Source organism: Peromyscus leucopus, chromosome 14 (genome assembly GCF_004664715.2).
Source record: "Peromyscus leucopus breed LL Stock chromosome 14, UCI_PerLeu_2.1, whole genome shotgun sequence".
NCBI classification, from domain to species: domain Eukaryota; kingdom Metazoa; phylum Chordata; class Mammalia; order Rodentia; family Cricetidae; genus Peromyscus; species Peromyscus leucopus.
This window is the reverse complement of record NC_051075.1, coordinates 19,852,211-19,871,358: the sequence shown is the minus strand read 5'-3', so window position 1 is coordinate 19,871,358 and position 19,148 is coordinate 19,852,211.

Here is a 19,148-nt window from a genome sequence, read left to right as displayed (position 1 = left end):
TAGGCTTCTTGCTAACTGTTCTTATAGTTTAAATTAATCCATTTCCACAAATCTATACCCTGCCATGTGGCTTGTGGCTTACCGGTACTTTACATCTTCTGCTTGTCCTGGCGGGCAGCTGGCAGTGACTCCTTCTGCCTTCCTGTTCTTTTATTTCTTCTCTCTGTTAGTCCCACCTATACTTCCTGCCTAGCCACGGCCAATCAGGTTTTATTTATTGACCAATCAGAGCAACTTCACATACAGGCCATACCCCAGCACAGCCAAGTGCAGATCATCTCAGACACCTGCACTCAGGCCCCGGGTCCTAATCATCCTCTAGGCGGACCTGCTGGCTAAAGCCACGAGGAACCCAAGAACGGGCTCCCACAGGACATACAGAACATTCCACAGCAGCATGATAATTGCTTAGTGTGTATTTAGTGTACACTGAGTAGTCAGTGTAATTACTGTTGAATTATGAGGCAAAGGGAACATATTTTGAGGCCTTACTAGCACAGTGGTGACCAAAGCTAGTGGACATTCATTCTGGGCTAGAGGAAGAGGGTAGCACTAGAGCTTTCCTCCAAGCACATGGGCAGTTGATTACATTTGCAGAAATCCCATTATCCTGAACTACCCGGCTCAGTTTCTTCCTAATCATTAAACTTATAAACACTGCCTACTTTTATGGCTCCTAGTGTTATTAATGTGAAAGAATATGAGACCTTGCTAGTCCCCTCAAAAATCACAAGAGTATATTGGAAAATCCAACAGTTTTCTATTTAAAAAAACTGCCATGGAAAGAGAAAGTTTAAGCCAAGTATGTCAATTACCTGAAGGTGGCTTCTGTTATTTCCTTTGGGAGGTTTTCTGGAAACTGCTAGTGTATGAGTCAGTACCCAACTTTATGACTAGGAGGAAGGTCTTCAGAAAGACAACATTCTCTTTCTTTACGGAAAAAAATTAGATCAACATAAAAACTTAAACCCTAGGTAACTAGAGTGATCTGAATTTTAAAGATACCCTGAACTACTTTTGAAGTGATTTCAAGTCACTATTGTTTGGATATTGCCAAGAGGTTAGTTCGAGTGTCATATCCTTTGAAAACATTCTTTTTTAACCCAAAGATAACTTAATCATTAAATGGCAATTTGGTCCAATGAGAAGGAGTAAGGCGGTATCAGCATGAATTTCAAAAACCTGCTAAGAGCTATAAATAGAGCCTGCAATATTTTGCAATATCAGAAGTGTTTGGCCTAATGTTGAACATGCTCCATTGTTCAAACCAGCTGTGTTCTTTCATGCTTTCATTTCTATAAAACGAGGATAAAGGCTGTCAAAGCAAACGCGGCGGCAGCAGCAGACTTTCATGCTGAAAAGTTCTGTGTACATAGTACATAGCAATCTCAAGATGGAACTTTGAATGTTTCAAACCAGAACAAAATCCTCATCTAATTATAAATGAACTATATTAAGCACAAAAGGCAATTTCAAATTATACTGAAGAAAGTTACATTTTACTCTTTGCTTTCAAAATGCATTTATCGCAATTTCGCAAACTAATTGCAAATTCATTTTGCTTAATTTTCCTAGGTTATTTCTTTTATTGCTTTCAAGTACTCTGCATATTTCTGAAACATCAGAATCCATAAGAGATTTAGAGGGCTTTTTTGTTTTGCTGCTACTTTGTATTTAGAATTATAGAATAGGAAATGGGTTTTTTCCCATGTCTTATTCCTGGATTAATATGGTGACCACAAAACTAGTTCTATTTATTAAGACATATTCAAGGTAAAGAGAGAAAAAGTTACCAGTGATGAACACATTCAGAAATGGGATCTGGAGAAAAGACATTAGGCTTTCTTTCAGAGGTACACTCACATGGAGCTGTGTGTGCCTGTCTACCATTTATACTCACAGGATTGCAGATGTTTATACAGCTTGCATGAGTTGTGAGACAGAAAAGTCTGTCCATGTTCTACCAACATTAACTGTGGCAAGTGGTACATGGAAGGCTAAACTATTTGCTCTGTTTACTGTGATTCTGGTCTGTTTCCCCTGATAATATGCTTTGCTTGGGATGAAGCAATTCTAAACTAAATCTTCCAGTTTCTAAAGTCAAATACAAGTTATTAAATTAAAAACAAAATTTTGTAGTAATTTATATTTATTGTCTGATCTCCTCTTGCATTGTTAGCAGGGTTGATAGAGAGTTGCAAGTATTGTTTGTGTTTTGCAGATTCACAAGGCACCTTGTGGTAGGGTGAGTTCCCAGCTCATTGCAGACTATTAATGTGTCCTAAGTCAATGAGAAGTGTCAAGCCATAGAATCTGCATTTTAGTCCTGTGTGTGTGTGTGTGTGTGTGTGTGTGTGTGTGTGTGTGCATCTCTCTCTCTCTCTCTCTTCTCTCTCTCTCTCTTCTCTGTGTGTGTGTGGGGGGGCTGCATGTCTGTGTGCGTGTGTGTGATGGATATAGAAGGAGAATGAAGGGTAGGAAGGAAATAAGTTCAGCATTTTCTTTCCTGCATTGTGGTAGATTAAACAGTTACTGTAATTGAATTTTCTGGACCACATGTTTATTATGATTAATATATATTCCTGTGATAGAGTAAATTGTTTATGTGCTTTTTAATTATTAATTAATTAATTAATTGAATGTATGTGTACTTCACTGTGCAGCCTGTGGATTTTAGCAATTTTTGTTTGAGTGGACTGCCATTGGATTGTAATCATAACCTACATTTATATAACCCCTTTAGTACTTTCATGATAAAAGGACCTAAAATACTTTGAAGTTCCTCTGATTAGACGTAAGAGCTATAGATACCTTTCCCAATGTCCTGAAATACCATCTTGCTTTAAATTAAAATACAGTCATTCTTAAAATATAGCCATAGGAAATGAAAAGCATTATCTCCTTGACTCGAGCTAGGATTATACAAGGATCCTGATTCCAAATGCAGGCATTTGGACTAAGGAGCCAGAGAGATGGAACTTGGTAACTGTGCTGGTACTATCTCTACATTCTTGCTTGGTTCACAATGGGTTCTGGCCCATTCAGACTGCACACATCCTAAGAACAGACTTCTTTTAAACGTTTAAATAAGATAACCCTTTTCTTCCATCCACTTAGTTGCTAGCTGAAGTTTGTGGCTCTGCTTTTCATTAGCAACTGTTCTCTGATGCTTGATGAAAGCATGACTTTCTATTGCTCGAGTGTTGCTGAGTGCTCAGCTCAGGGGCAGCATCACAGATGCTTGATGTTTGGGTTGAGGTAGGCTCACAAAATTGTTAAGGAAGACAGCTGCCACCAGGGTTCTCGAAGTGTCAGAGGACCCAAGAACTAAATACAGCCCAGAAAGGAGCAGGTTCAGTCAGCAGCCTCGAATGGCAAGGAGCTTAGCTTCTGGGAAACTGAGAGAGCCATTGACTTCAAGATCTCTGACCTGGAACTCAATGAAATGATTGCATTTCCTCCGCAGCACACCTGGAAAACTCTTGAATTTACACAACACAGGTCTGTGATGGAATAGTGTGGCCAGTCTGCAATTATGGCCTCAGAAAGAAGCTCTGCTATTGTTCATAGCCTGATTCTGCTCCTCTGGCAAGAAGCTGATGGGGACTTTTCAAATTTTTTTTTTCCTGGAATTTGGCAGCACAAGCATATAAAACGACACTTAGACAAAAGTTTTGTTTCCTTCTGCTGACCCTGTTTCCACGTGTGATGTTTTATGCATATTTTAAATATAATTTTGCTTTAAAACATGGACAGAAAAGAAACTTTCACAGCCCCGTATGTCCATGACACCACCTTCTGCAGACATAGAAGACAGCACATTTACAGATGTGTGTGAACTGCTAGAGGATACTCAGGGAATAGAGACACTGGGGTTAGTATCGGGGGAAACACATCAATGTACAAAGTCTGGCACCAACAGAGGACCTGCATCCCCTTTTGCAATGGCCTACTTCTAAGTCCTGATGTGAATTGCAAGTTAAGGCAGGAAGGAGGCATCTGTTTCCAAACAGGGCAATAAAGACAGCCACGAGGTGACCTTTGGCTCAGTGAAAGGCCAATGTTCATCTACTGTCTGCACACCTGGGGGCTGACTATAGGTTTTTGGTATTGTCCACTGTTCATGTGAGTCAGAGCTCAGATATCCTCTGGTTTCCTGCCTGGTCTGTGAGTCACAGCCAGTTTGGAAATTCTGAACTCAGCTCTCTGGGCTACACCAGACAAAGGAAACCCTTGGCTTTGACCATAATCCTGGATCTCCTTGGGTTCAACCTTTTCCTAGCAGCATCATTTCACGTAAGTGTTTATAACAAGATTTCACTTACAGTACCTCCCCCCAGTTACTTATGATAAATAACAGAGAGAGAGAGAGAGAGAGAGAGAGAGAGAGAGAGAGAGAGAGAGAGAGAGAGAAAATGTGTGCTTTTGCTGAGACTTTCTGCAACTCATTTTGATTTTCAAAATAGCTTCCATTTATGAATCATGAATTTCTGAGAAAAAGATGGCAAAGTTAATGATTGCCATTTAGGCTTTTCCAGCAGCTTATGATACTGGAAAAATCATGGAAGAGCAGAGTTTCTTCTCTCTGGGATGATTGTCACAATGGGGCTATTTTCTATGGATGTATATCATCTGAATTAAATCCCAGCAAAGAATGGATGAGACATTCCTCTCTTGGTTTCTGCTGAAATTATTCTACCACAGAGCAGCATAACATCCCAATTTTCTGTTACATGAAACAATATTAGAGTGAATACACTGAACTCTGTCGTAGGGCACATCAATCGTACCAAGATAAATAGATTGGGCCTACCATTAAAATAATCCATAGGCAATCAATAAAGTTATGATACAAAACTGTGTGTACATGGCTTGCTGTGCCATGGGCACTGGGAAAGGTAGAAGTAATGTGGTAAGGATGATCTTCAGCCCAGTCATTCACTGAGTTACCAGAGCTTGTTTTCTCTAGACTGGCTCTGATGCAGAGCCTTGAGACACATCTAAAGCAAAGTTTTAGACTTAGAAATGAAAAGGCTTGTCCAAATTATAGCTGCAGGATTGAAATGGGCTAAGGCAAAGGGCAGTTCAGGAAATAGATGCTGACCCAAGTGTTGACTATATAATAATGTTAATAACAGCCTATCTATAGAATGACTATGGTTTTCACATCTTTTACCCATATATTATCACATTGAATCCTTATAACAACCCTGAAAAGTAGGGCTACAATTATTTGGAATGAAATTAAGAAGTGTGTTCCTGTTTTGTGGGTAGCAGAGAAATTATTTATTCAGGCCATGAGGGCTCTCAGCTGGATATAATGAAGCATCTCAATAGAAAGGAATACTTGCAGAAAGTGAAAAATGGAAAGGTCTGGAATTGGAAAGACCAGTTCCAAGGCTCTGTGGTAGGATGGGAGGGTAGGAAGAAAACATCAGGGAGGTGAAATTCCAGGTTGATTGGGAATGGTTGGCTAGTTTCAGGGAGACTTCCAGAGCTTAGTTTATGAAATTCTTTGTTCCTATTCTCCGTTAGTCACAGTGAGTTGCTTCTCATCTGAATTCTCAGAAGATCCCACTGACTTTATTTAGCACTACTTTCTGTGGTTTTATTGTTATTTACATATCTGATACAGTCATTAGGTTGCCAGCTTCTAGCAGATCAAGTTGATTCTGTTCATCTCTGTCTTCCCTCAGGGGGAAGCATACAGCTCGGTCACTTGCACAGAACTAATGTTTAATAAACACTTGCAGTATTTAACTGAAGTTTGGCAGTGAAAGACAAAATGCGAGCTTCACACAGCAGGGTTGTAGCAGAGGGCTGGTTTCTTTATTTTAAGAAACAAGTAAGACACAGTGGAAAGAATATGTAAGTTGGAATCAAACACGGTTTAAATCCTGGCACTACCCACTTATTTTCTACATGACCTTAGCCAATGAACTTACGTGTTTAAGCACAATTTTCTCATGCATAACATGCCAGTAATAAAAAAGCTACCTTTTGAGGTTTCTGTGATGACGGAATGAAATGTTATGTGGAAATGGTCTATTATCTGGCACACAGGAGATCTTCAACAATGCTAGTCATGAACTAAGATGACATGTCCAGGCCTGCCACAGACCCTACCGTGAACATGTTCCTCGAAGAAAGGAGAGGGTATGATATGTAAAGTATAAGAGGAAAGAGAAATAATAGAGCATGTTTTCATATGGAGCAGGCAAAGGACATGCCTTTGAAAGGAAAGACAAGTGTTATTTCCCTTTAAATGGACAAAAGATGAAAAGAAACAGGAAATATTACAGAGGGTTCTAGGAAGACCAGGTCTCAGAGAAGTTGAAAGAAAGATTGTCTTTGCAGAGCCTGTTGTGCGTAATAGGCTAGGGGAAAATACTCAGGGGAGAACAACTCTGAAAAGCAGGCAAGGCCACTGAAGAAGCTTGGCCTTGGCACAAAAAAGAGAGATATCTAAAAGCACGAGTCTAATATATTCCCAGAAAATTCTGTACACAGCTCTTATCAGTTCTGGGCAAGTTGGTAAAAACAGATTGTCAAGAAGGGGTGTAGAAATGGGACCCGAAAGAGCTAGTGTTACACATACAAATGGAATATACATATGAAATAAGTAGATTTATTATAAATATAATTTCCAATCAAAGAAGGATGTGTTGATCAGTCCAACAAGAAAGCAGAATAGTTTACTTAATATAGTAAATTAAATAAACTTACTTTGTATGCAGAATGATTTTAGAAATCATCTAGATTAACTGAAACTTAGGCACGAGAACTGAGTGTTCTTGATGGCAGTGGTTTTATTAGAAGCTCAAGTGTTATAGTGCTTGAGAGCATCATTCTGGCATCTGACTTTTGAAGTTTGAATCCCAACTTTTCGGATACCCACTTTTCAACCCTGAGCAAGTTTCTTAGCCTGTGTGAAAATTACTCTTGTTATTGATGATATACAGATAATCATAATGATTATGATATCCTTATAGGGGTTAAATAAGGTCATCTTTGAAGCATGCTTAGACTAGTGCCTGAAGCATGGTGGCTACTTTTCACAGATTTTTGTCTCAGATCTCTTCCTTTTCAAGCTTTTTTGAAATTGTGTATGTGTGCATGCACATGTGCACATACACGCACACATTTGAGTGCAGGTGCCAAAGGAGGCCAGAAGAGGGCATTGAATCCCTGGAGCTGGAATTACACGCAGTTGTGAGTCACCCTGCATGAGTGCTGGGAACCTAGACAGGGTCCTCTACAAGAGCAACAATTTATTGTTGAGTCAACTCCCTAGCCCTAGCTCCCCCGAGTCTTGTCCACGGTTCTGTTTGCTACATGTTTCCTTCTTGACTGACTGATTTCCTAAACAGTAGTTGTGGGCAACTAAGAACTCATTTGGTTAGAAGCCATAGTAAATATATGTTTCTTATGAATCTACATCTTTAACTGTGGACACACCATATTTTATTTTCATTGCTTCTATTGAAACTATACATATATTTACAAGAAGGATAATCTTGATTGTAACATTTGTAAAGAACAATTTTTGCATATATTTTATGAAACCAATTCTATTTCTTACATCTATGTATATTTCAGACATCATATTTTGAAGATTAATCCTATTTTTTTCTGAATCAGAAATAGGTAAAACTCAGAGATATCCTTTGTGTAAAGGAACCAAGGGACAAAGTGGGTCAGCTGAGCATGAACTTATCTAAGGAGTTACACATGGTCTGAATTCAAGGCTTGTTTGCTTGAAGTTTACATAAAAGCACCAACCCCCTTATAGAGCCCAGTAATAATGTTTCTGTTCCTTCTCTCTCTGCTTTTAGTTTTTGTGGTGATGATAATGAATTAGGAATCAGAGCAAGTATGGTCACTTGGACCTCCCAAAACAAATCAATTGTTTGTGTTTATCTCACTTGGAGATTTTCTGAGGGTTGTTATACACTAGCTTGGAAGACCAAGCATCCATGGGACATCTCATTTCTGACGCAGTCAGCCAGCTGGGTGTTGAGAATATTTCCATGGCTTCCAATCCGTCAATGCTTGAAAACATTTACTACGGAAAGGATCGCTGGCTCAGGGAAGACATTTGTCTAATTCAGCAACAGCTCTTTGCACTGCATTTCCAGATTAGGCCTCTCCTTGAAAATGATCTATTACAGGAGCAGTTTATAAAATTAAACACTTGTCATTATGCAATGCAAAATTCATGAAGCAACCAAATGTCAGGGATCTACATATTTAAAAAATGGGAGCTTTAGCATTTCTTCCCTGGCATGGATTCTGAGCAGTAAAAGGCCAGAGAAAAACATAGCAAATCACAAAGCTGTTTTGGAATGGACCAAATCGTTCCCTTTTTGGATTGCATGTAGTTCTAAGAGCTAATTTCCCTAGTGGAAAATCATTATCTGTTCAATAATCTTTTACCAGACCTCTATGGCCAGGCACATGCCATGTGCTAAGATAACATTGATGAAGTGTGACCCTGGCTCTTAGAGCTGGTGTCCTAGTGAGGAGGGATGTGGGAAGCTGGGCATCGTGTTAACAGTGAACAAGGAAGAATGGACCTGTTGACATACAAAATTCTCTCTAATCACCTGTATTTTCCCCCCCATTTCTCTGTGTGTGACCTATCTTTTCAAATTTCGACTGCCGCTTTTGAATTTGAGGGCCAAATAGCTTTCACCAATTAATACTGAGCAAGAATGGGACTCAGACTACCACATAAGATGTAGATGTGATAGAATACTATATCATGAAAAATAAGCAAGCTGGATGCTAAGAACTCTCCTTAGATGGAATACATAAAAGAGTGTTGATAAAACTAAGGGTCACCCCACTGGAGCCCTCTTAGTCATGTTCTTTCTCATTGCTTCCAAATTTGGAGGACAGAGATACTCGTACTGAATTTTGACTGCTGTTAGATATAGGAGGATTAGGCAACTCCAGGTACTATTGGGCAAAATATCCATTCACTTTATTATGTGTGTGGACAACAGATCTTGCTAGAGGGACCAGTTACTTATGTATGACATCTAAAGATGTCTACGTTGAGAATACTGGTTACTGACCATGGTTAACTCTAACAGCTTAACGCAGATGAATCTATACCAGGGTGTTGTGCCCGCAGAAATCTACTGAGAGCTCTTGTGTCACACTTGGCATCTCACCCCAGAGTGGCAGCTGTGTCATGACATTTAGACCTGGCCGCTTTGGCATAGTCATTCAGTGCCAGGAAATTGAAAGATAGAAACATGACTTTGACTTTATTCTCAGTATTTTAGCCTCTTGGTTGCCAATGGACATTGAGAGCTTAAAATATGCATCATGATGAGAGCTAAGAGGACACTCAGAGATATTGATTCTGTGTTAAATGGTAATGGTTTAACAAAGAAAAAGTGATTTGATACATCAAAACTACCAGTTTTGTGTAAATATTGTTAAAGCGATCGTGTAAATGGATGCATCAAATCAAAGTGTGCAAAAGGTCTTCTTGGACTACTCTCTTACATCATCTTCATAGGTCACCTAGGTGCCTCAGCACCAAGGTATACAAGTCAGATACCACTTGGATGCCCCGGTAAGGCATAACACCATGCACCTGCGCCATGAGACAAGGAACAGCTACTGGAGCAAGCTAGCTGTCAAGCAATGGCCTGTTGAAAAATCTCCTGGCATTTGCCAGGAAAATGAGAGGAGAAAGGAAGATCTTAGAGAGGGACAGCAGGCTCGGATGTGATTTATCTAACATTTGTTATCAGGTATGTAAGTTTCGTGTGTGTGTGTGTGTGTGTGTGTGTGTGTGTGTGTGTGTGTGTGTGTGTGTGAAGGCCAGAGTTTGACATGAGGTATTTTCCTCAATAGCTTCTCCACCTTAAGGATCATCACTGAACCTGGAGCTCACCCATTGGCTAGACTGAACCTGGAGCTCACCCATTGGCTAGACTGAACCTGGAGCTCACCCATTGGATAGACTGAACCTAGAGCTCACCTATTGGCTAGACTACATGGCCACATTCTCCTGTTTCCATCTCCCTGTCTCTGGAATTACAGGTGGATGCCATAGTGCCTGGCCTTTTATGTGAGTGAAGGGATCTGAATTCAGGTCCTCATGCTTTCCTAGAAAACACTTTATCAGCTGAGTCTTGTCTTCACTCTCTGTATGTGCATTTTGAGATGTTAGTAAGACTTAGTTTTTAGATAGTGTGAATGAGAATTTTGGGGGCAAGAAATGCTGTGTGCAAAATATTCCTGTACAGGAAATGCCAGGAAGATGGACTTGACTGGAACGTGGGACATGTTCAGAGAACAAGTAGGAGAGAATGGATGGAGTTGGAGTAGTGTCTATTGTAGAAACTATAACCACACACTCACATAGAAATGATACAAATAATATAGTGAGTCTAGATGTGTTTGTGGCTTTTTACAGGTGAGTTACATGAGAGCAAAGTAGCTGAAAGACTAGCCAAGTTTCCTTCTGAAATGAATGGATATAAAAGTTGAATTAGAAGCCAAAGGTTCTGCCATGGAAAGAACTTTGTAATCCCTGTGTAAGGCAATAAGGACTTAAATGGATGTAAACAGTTCTTTTTCACTGGCTACAGATGTAGAAAAAGATTGGAGGGGTTAAATAAGTATGAACCCAGTGAGCAGCTGCGCATCATTGGAATTTCAGGCTGCTGTTGCTTCTGATAGCAGTGGACAGACTGAGCAAGCTATTGTTTAGGGGATGAGAATCACGAATATGGGTACCACCACCAACTGTCTTGCTGAGATGAATGTGGTATGGACCTGGGAAGTGGTTAGAAAAACCCTGGTAGACATAGATGACTTAGGATATGCTTTTGAAGAAGGGGCAGCCTGTGACCCATTCACCCCATCATTGCTGCTGTCACCACCGTCACAGAGCCCGTGTTAGTCCCAAGGAGGGGTGGGTGAACGGATTTATACAGTTAAACATACGGACGGACAAAATTCAAAGTTAGATGAAGTTCACGTAAAACACACACACACACACACACACACACACACACACACACACACGAAGGTGGAAAACAATGGGGTGTTTGACAAATAGAATAAAAAAATAGAGATTCAGTCATGGAGCCATGGTATGGCAGTGAATTCCGGAAGGGAAAGGGGATTTGCCAGAGAGGAGAGGCTGAACCTCCTTACAGGCTAAATGGTGACTGACTGGAGAGGTGGAGAGATTACCAGAATGCTGTTTGAGAAAGACACAGCTGAGGCTGGAAGAAGCTTGGAGCTCTCCCAGGGTAACTTGCCTGTCAGAAATCAGGCTCAGAAGCTGTGCCCAGCCGTGGCGCACAGTTCCCGGGCCTTAGGAAAAGGGCTGGCTCTCATTTGCATATTTAGACAATAGCATAAGGGCTTGGTGAGCTCATTGCATTGGGGTACAATATGGAAAAAGAGAGATTTGTTGGGAGGAGGGCTTATGAAAGCAGTTAAGTGAAGTGCATGTATGCTACAAGAATAGACATGGATGTAGGTCGAGGAAGAGAAGAAAGGGCTAGTGAGCCTAAGCGGTTCACGGTCTGGGAAGGAGAGGGCCCATAGACTAAGAGACAGGAGGTGGCAATCCACAGACACACTGAAAGGCTATTTTCTTTTCCTTTATCCACCCACTAAGCAGCGCCTAATATAGCACTTTTAAGAATACTGTTTGTGTAACAGCAACATGCTAATTTATTAATTGGGGAGAAGAATGGCTCTTTGGAGAGTCAGGAAGAGACCAGGGGCGAGGCGCAGAGGCAGGCCTTGGGTCTAACTTGTGGCACAAGCCCTGTGTGCTGAGGAGAAAGAAAATCCAGAAGCTTCACTTTTGGCTGCTGCAAAGAAAATGGCTGCTGTTTTAGTCGATTTTAAAGGTAATGATTTTTTTTTTTTTAAGCTGTCTCACTCCTTTATACCTTCTACCCACATTGAAGTAATAGGCCAGACATTCAGATCAAACTGTCCCTCCAGGAGCAGACACTTGCCAAGGAAACCTTGGCCAGATGGGAGCTGGAGAAAAGAGGCTCAGAACTGAGAGCGGTTTGCCTGCCCAGTGAGTTTGGATTTAAACCAGGTGTCCCCAGGGTAGAAGGCCGAAGTGTTGCCAGTGAAGAGCAGGGATGTAAGCTGCCATTGTGTGAAAACAAGCTAGGCTGTGTGGTTGCAGGGAATATGGTCCAAGTATCCTAAGTGCGTCTGTCTGATAATGCTTTTGAGTGGCTCTACCAGGATTTGTGCATCTCGAGGTGCCTTTGTTTCCCAGTTTCCGGAGGCGTGAACAAAGCCATGTCTTAACAAAAGCACTAGGTGGCAGCACAGGACATCTATTCGACAGTCTCTCGCCACAGGCTGCTGGAATTTTGACAGATACAAAACGGTACCTGTGGTTTTGTGTATAAAACTGGTATAACTGTTTGTACATTTAAAAACTGTAACAATAAATTAAACATAAGGGAGAGGCTTTGCTAATAAACATAGTGTTAGACTGCATTTTTGTATACCAGGTGACAAGCTTGGGCATTCAAACCTGATTTGTGTAGGGGATGGGCAGGATGGGAAGCAGGCTGAAGAAACTGCAAAATGTACATGCTGGGTGGCTGCAGCTTCCTTCAGGGGGTGTTGTTGATATGTCCATATGTCTGTGTGCACTACACAGAGGTGAAAATTTAGGGAAGTGAGGGGTAGGGTATGTCTGAACGTCTGGATGCACTGAATCTAGGAAGAAACCACTCTGCAATTCCCAGCTCATGATTTGCTGGGAAGGTGAAAGTGTGAGCATGTTAAGTTCGTTTGCCTGGAAGAGGCACATGTCATGCTTTTCACACTCTTACCTACTATTTAGAAAGTGACCCCTGAAGCCTACGTACATCCTAGTCTAGAGGGCTAGGTTTGATACATGCTGCCATATTTGGCTGTGCATTTTCTTGATCAGAACAAGCTGCTGTCTGAGACACTAAGCTTGCTTCAGCAAGGCTCATTTGACAATCTACCAAGACACCAAGCCCAAACATTTCCAAAGCCATGCATAGCAGACTGTACTTAACCACAGGGGCTCTCCCTCACTCTCCTTAGCTAAGCAATTCATAGTCAAAATCCTATCATGATGGTCAAAGCAAAATCTTTGTATTCATTCTTCCATTCAACAAACTTTTATCTTTTACTGTATGCCAAGTACATGACAGTGAATAATGAAGAAGAGAAAAATTAAAAACAAAATGAATCCTCAAACACCAGACAACATCTCCTCCACTACAGAGACAGTAATGATGTCACTTGTAAATACTTGGTGCAGTGTCATAAGTACACAAGACATTTTCACTGTTTGGTTCTCATGATAACTGCATTTTGCATTTTTTTTCCTACAGGCAAAAAACTGAAGTTGACAGATAATTAGTAACATGCTTAAGATTATAGTCAATATACCCATGGGATGTGAACTAGTTGTTGACTCCAAGTTTTGAACTTGTCCCATGATGTTATGTAACTACAAACAGAACACTGAGCAGATGAGATGACTCAGAGTGAAGGGTACTTGCTGCCAAGCCTGATGACCCAAGCTGGATCGCTGGAAGCCATATGGTGACAGACTTACACCTGAAAGTTGTCCTCTGATTCCCACACATAAATAAATTAAATAACTGTAATAAAGAAAATGCTCTGTACTGTATTCTGTTCTTGGCTCCTATGTGAAGCCGTCTAAGTCTCAAAAATCTAGGTTAAAAACATTTGAATTCAAGCACTGTGTGATTATTTAGTAAACAAAGTTTAGAAATCTAGCACTCCACTAACTTTGGAATAAGAAAAGTGCTAAGAAAGAAAAAAAAAATCTTCCTGGGTTTGTTTTTGCTTAATTGCTTGTTTACAAATAAGACAACTGGTCTTTTTCAACAGCATTCTTTTTTCTAAATGTGGGTTACAGTTTTTTTTTTTTTTCTGGTGAAGGAAGTATCTCATTTATTGACTTTACATAAATAAGTCTTGGTTCTTCTGTTGGTGCTCTTGCTTTTCAATGTTTCTCTTCATGCAAAACCCTCATCACCTTGCAGACTCTTCCTGGGAGGGTAAAGACATCCCATTTATTTGATGAGTGAACGACATGAGTGAAAGCATTCTTCTCATGTATTGGTTTCATTTCATCCACTACTTTTCATGCTCTTAATCAGAACTTTCCTCAAATCATAGTGTACAAAGTTGTCCCCAGTTTGCCCTCACAGTATCTGTAGCCTTATAGTTCATTGCCACACAGGCCAGCTTGCTGTGGATGATTGATTGATAAATAAAATGCTGATTGGCCAGTAGCCAGGCAGGAAGTATAGGCAGGACAAAGAGAGAAGAGAAGTCTGGGAAATGGAAGCCTGGGGGGAGGAAATGCCAGCCTGCCATCCAGGGAACAGCATGTAAAGGCAGCAGATAAAGCCATAGAACACATGTCAACATATAGATTAACAGAAATGGGCTGAGTTTAAGAGTAAGAGCTAGACAATGGTAGGCCTGAGCTAATGGCGGAGCAGTTTAATTAATATGAGCTTCTGAGTGATTATTTTATAAGCAGCTGTGGGGTCCACAGGGCTGGACAGGACTGGAGAAAACTCCAGCTACACCAGCTTGTGTGTTTAGATGTTACTCCTTTGTCTCTTGTAAACAAGCTTCCCAGGCAGAGTATCACATCTGGGAGGGTAGTGCTTATCATTATCTCATATCAGGATGCTGAGTTCTTGTAACACAAGTATCTAAATCTGTAAATTCTTTGTGATTGTGCCTTCTGTGGTGGCACACTCTAGGTCAGGACCATCTACAGGCATCTGGGCGTGAGTCGTGGCATGGAGATGCAATCTGCTGGTCCTTCAGAGGCAACAAAGAAGCCGTGTCGCTTTATTCTCAGAGGGTCCACCTCTTCTTTAGCTGGTCACAAAGGGACAGTTGTAGACAACCATTGTCCAAATTGGATCATATTGCTATAGGGGAAATATGCCAGGCACAGACTTTGTAGAATCCAGAAGCTAAACACAAACCCTGTGGTATAGCTCAGATGCAAAGACAATAGAACAAGAGGTTGATTTCCCCAGACTTGGCATCCAGCAAGAGTAATTTATACGCTCAGTGCTTTTAAAAACAAGCACTCAGCAGAGAGATTGATAAAGATCTTCTCCTGATTTCTGTGTCTATAAGTTCACACTTGGCTTACACATGAGCAAAACAAACGCTAGCCTTCTACCTGCTGCCTGCAGCCCTGGGAAGCATCTCTCCCCTCCTGCCCCTGCAAATAAAGCATTGTCTCCAGGAAAGTACTCAGAAATGGCTACTACCCAAAAGGGACATCATACATGAATAGCAAAGAGTAATTCATTAGGTTGCTTACATTCACCCAGTGTTGTAATACTACCCTGCTAGATCATTATAGAGAATAAACAGGTAGGCAGAAGGAGAAGGCTCATGACTCAGGAGTAGGAAGAAGTCCTAGTCTATAAAAATCAAGTTCCAGTATATAACAATCAGGAAATTCTTACTAAAAGGAAAAAAAAATCTGTTTTGAGAAAATTTAAAAATTTCCCTTCCTGTATTAGCATCATATATATACTCAGAGGAACGGTTCAAAATTCTTTTTAAGTTTTTATGGGTGGGTGCCTTAAGAATATGAAAGTGCTTTCCTATTTCTCAAGACTGATCCTAAGAGATGGGAGAACCAGGCACAGGTTTGCGGTCCCTGCTGGAAGGCCACAGTCCACAGCCTGTCCAGAGCAGGCAGTGAACACGTGGTCTCTTGCCAGCTTCCAAAAGTCCCCCTTCAGCATCAAGGACCGCTTAAGTCTCAAATCACAACAGGTGACAACATGTCTCTGCAAATAAGCTCCCGGGGGCAGAAGAGTGTGTGTGTGTGTGTGTGTGTGTGTGTGTGTGTATGTGTGTGTGTGTGTGTGTGTGCGTGTGTGTACCTGCCCTCAGGACAGGGAAGGAAGTCTCTCATAGAATAAGTGAGATCAAGCCTGACAGTGCCAATTAATTACAGTGCAAGAAGACTATGCTTGCACCTCACACTTCCTTTAGTGTCTGTTTTTATAAATGAAGGGAAAATGTTGAGACAAGAAAGCAAAGGATGGGAAGTCCAAAGAAAGCAGGATCACACCGTTATTATTTTCCAAGTTTTTGTGGGGTGATAGAAAAGAGAGCATAAGGCCCCATTCTCAGTTCTCAATTCCCATCTCAATCTTTGTCCTAGCAGAAAGGCCAGGGGTTTGAAACACAGGGCCAGTTACAATAAGTGGTCCATGGCTCCAGTTGCCTTACCTTCCAGGATGGGTCTTTCTATTGACTCACAGCTTGCCTGCCAAAGGCTCAGTGAAACACTCCATTTCATAGGGCCTATGCCCCTGAGAAAACACAGCAACACAGAATGTGAGTGAGTGTAGGCCTTGTGGCCATGTGCTAGGCTCTTCTGGCCTTTGTGATGCTTACCTGTATGTTGGATCATGTTTATGTTTGGGCTACTTGACAGTTTCTTTGCATACACCGCATCTACAAAATTAATAGGCCTTTGGATCCTATTATGGAGAGCATACTTAAATCACTAGAACTGTTTGAAGTAACAGCCCAACTCCTTCAGTTGCCAAAGAATCAGCGCTGTGTTTGACAGTATCTCTGAGGTTCAACTGCTTTAGGGAGAAGAACAGAAATTAAAAGACTGAGTGTGTTTGTGTGTATGTGGTATAAGGTGGGAGACAACAGTAACGAAGTGTCTGAGCATATGTGCATGTATGTGTGGATAGAGACTCTTACATTTCATAGCTTTAGGAGAGTCAATGAGAACATTATTGTTGCATAGATATAGGAGAGTTATTAACTTACACCACTGCACTGGCATTCCCAAATGTCTGCGGTGGGCCAAAGGAAAGCTGAGAATATGTGTCTTTGGTTAATGTGATCTTCTGTCTAGTTCTATATGGCAACTCAATTGTAAGTAGAAAATTATGGTACATATAAGACAGCATGTCACCCTGGGAAGGGTTCAGGCTTTATAGACTATCTTAATTTTGTGAGTTTTGATTGCCATTAGAATTGAAGGATTTTTTTTTAAAGAAAATTTTATTCTTTGTCAATACCATTTCTTAAAACACACAGTCATTTCTATTGTATAGAGTTTATGCCATAATTTTTTCTTAGAATTTTCTATAGTGAAAAGTTTATTGGTTTATAAATGAATTGGTGATCTTATCTAAAGTATAAGTGTTCTCTACAAGAGTATATGGATTATTACATTTGATTCTCTTTCCTGGTCTACTTTACAGCGCCATGCTCTCACACTAGACTATGCACGGGATATATAAAAGAAAAGTCTGTTCTTGTGGTCCACTCTTGGAGAATCAGAGAAATCATTTCCTGGAATGATTTCTGAATTACCTGGTTTTCAGTTACACATGCATTCCTTATAACTATTCGCAAGGATTTTAGGAGAGAACCTTATGACTTATACACATGAAAGCCAATATTATTCTATATAAGAGTTAGGAAAAAATATAAATTATGAGTGCTGTCCAGCTGCATAGAATACATGCCTTTACCTACTTATGCTCTCATTCCCTCTCTTCTTCCTTCTTTCCTCCCTTCCTCTCTTCCTTCCTCTCTTTCTTCTTTTTTCCCCTCCACACTGTCTCCTCTTCCTTCTTCTTTCCCTGCTACAATTGGAGAGTTGGGAGAGGATTGAGAAAAGGGGCTTGGGAGAGCTATGTGTTAGAAGTGGACAGTCACTGCTCAACTGGCCTCTGGCCATAATGAGAATAAAGAAGGTATTTCTAACATTTCCATTCCAACTGCCACTACCAGCACACTTTCTGAACAATGGTTCTCCATGAGCTAGTCCTTGAGCTATAGAAACTGCTGCAATGTTGTTTCTGTTTACCAACAATAGTGTGAGCACTGTGGGCATATTTTGCATAAGTTATGGCATGGCAGAAATGTGGGCTTTCCAAAACATTGTCGCCATTCACATAAAGAAAGCTCAATTAACACTAATTTCTAGGGCCTAAACCGGTTTAACACCAATAGCAGAGCTTTCTCCTCTGGCTTTTATATCTCATGACTCTTACTGTTCGAATCTATTCTGGTGGGGTTTTAGAGCTCAGGAAAGTCACAGAATCTGGGTGGTCTCTGCAGAGTAAGCAGACAACAAACCAACAATGGGATGGATGGTTAAAATAAAAGGCTTCATTTTCTAAGAAAAGGAAGTGAATCTTAAAAATATATCTTTGTTGTCTTCCATGGCAAATTTAGCTGCTGTACATGCCATATATGCCTTTGCCAACCTCTACCAATAGGTAGAGAGGACTCTGGCTTTCTGCATCTCCACTGATCTCTGAGAGTGAACTCCCTGTTTATGGCAAGGACTGAGGCAAATGATAGAAAAAGCCTGATTGTCAGTTCTACATTCCATAGTTCTAATTGCCATTGAAGGAGAGCAAGAGAATTAAGGTGTGAATAAGGAAATGATCTGCCAAGAGTTACTTTTGATGAGTTTCAATTTTTTTTGGATATAGCATAAAAAAAAAAAACCTCAAGACTTTAACATCTAATCCTCATCCTTATTTTCATTCCAGTATCTCATCCTCCATCACTGAGTCCCCAGAAAGCTAAGGTCTTCATATATTTCAGAAACACTGGTTCAAATTGAGGGCCTCAGACACATGGTCTCAGAGAGTCAGTTATTAACACCATAGAGGAGAACACAGAGGGGAACAGAATTTTATTCTTGGGAGAAAACATCAGGCAAATTTCTCTGTGCCTAAGATACATTCAACAGAATTACGAAAGGATTCCCAATTCCTCCCACCCCACGGTTTGTCAAGTGCTTTACTAGTTACAGATATACCTGCTTTAGATAAAGAATGACTGTTAGCTGTTGATAGGCAACATAGAGCAAAAGGCTCACACTAGACATCTCCAGAGCTCTCCAACTAAGGACCACTTCACAATTCTAGATAAAGCAGCACATACAACATGCTAATCAACTAAACAGATAACATGCAAATGAACTGAACAGATAACATTAAATGGACTGAAGTTAGTGTTGCAGACCTTCTTTTCACAATTTAGAAATGGGCTGCTTAACCAACAGGTCTTGGTCACTTCTTAGGGTG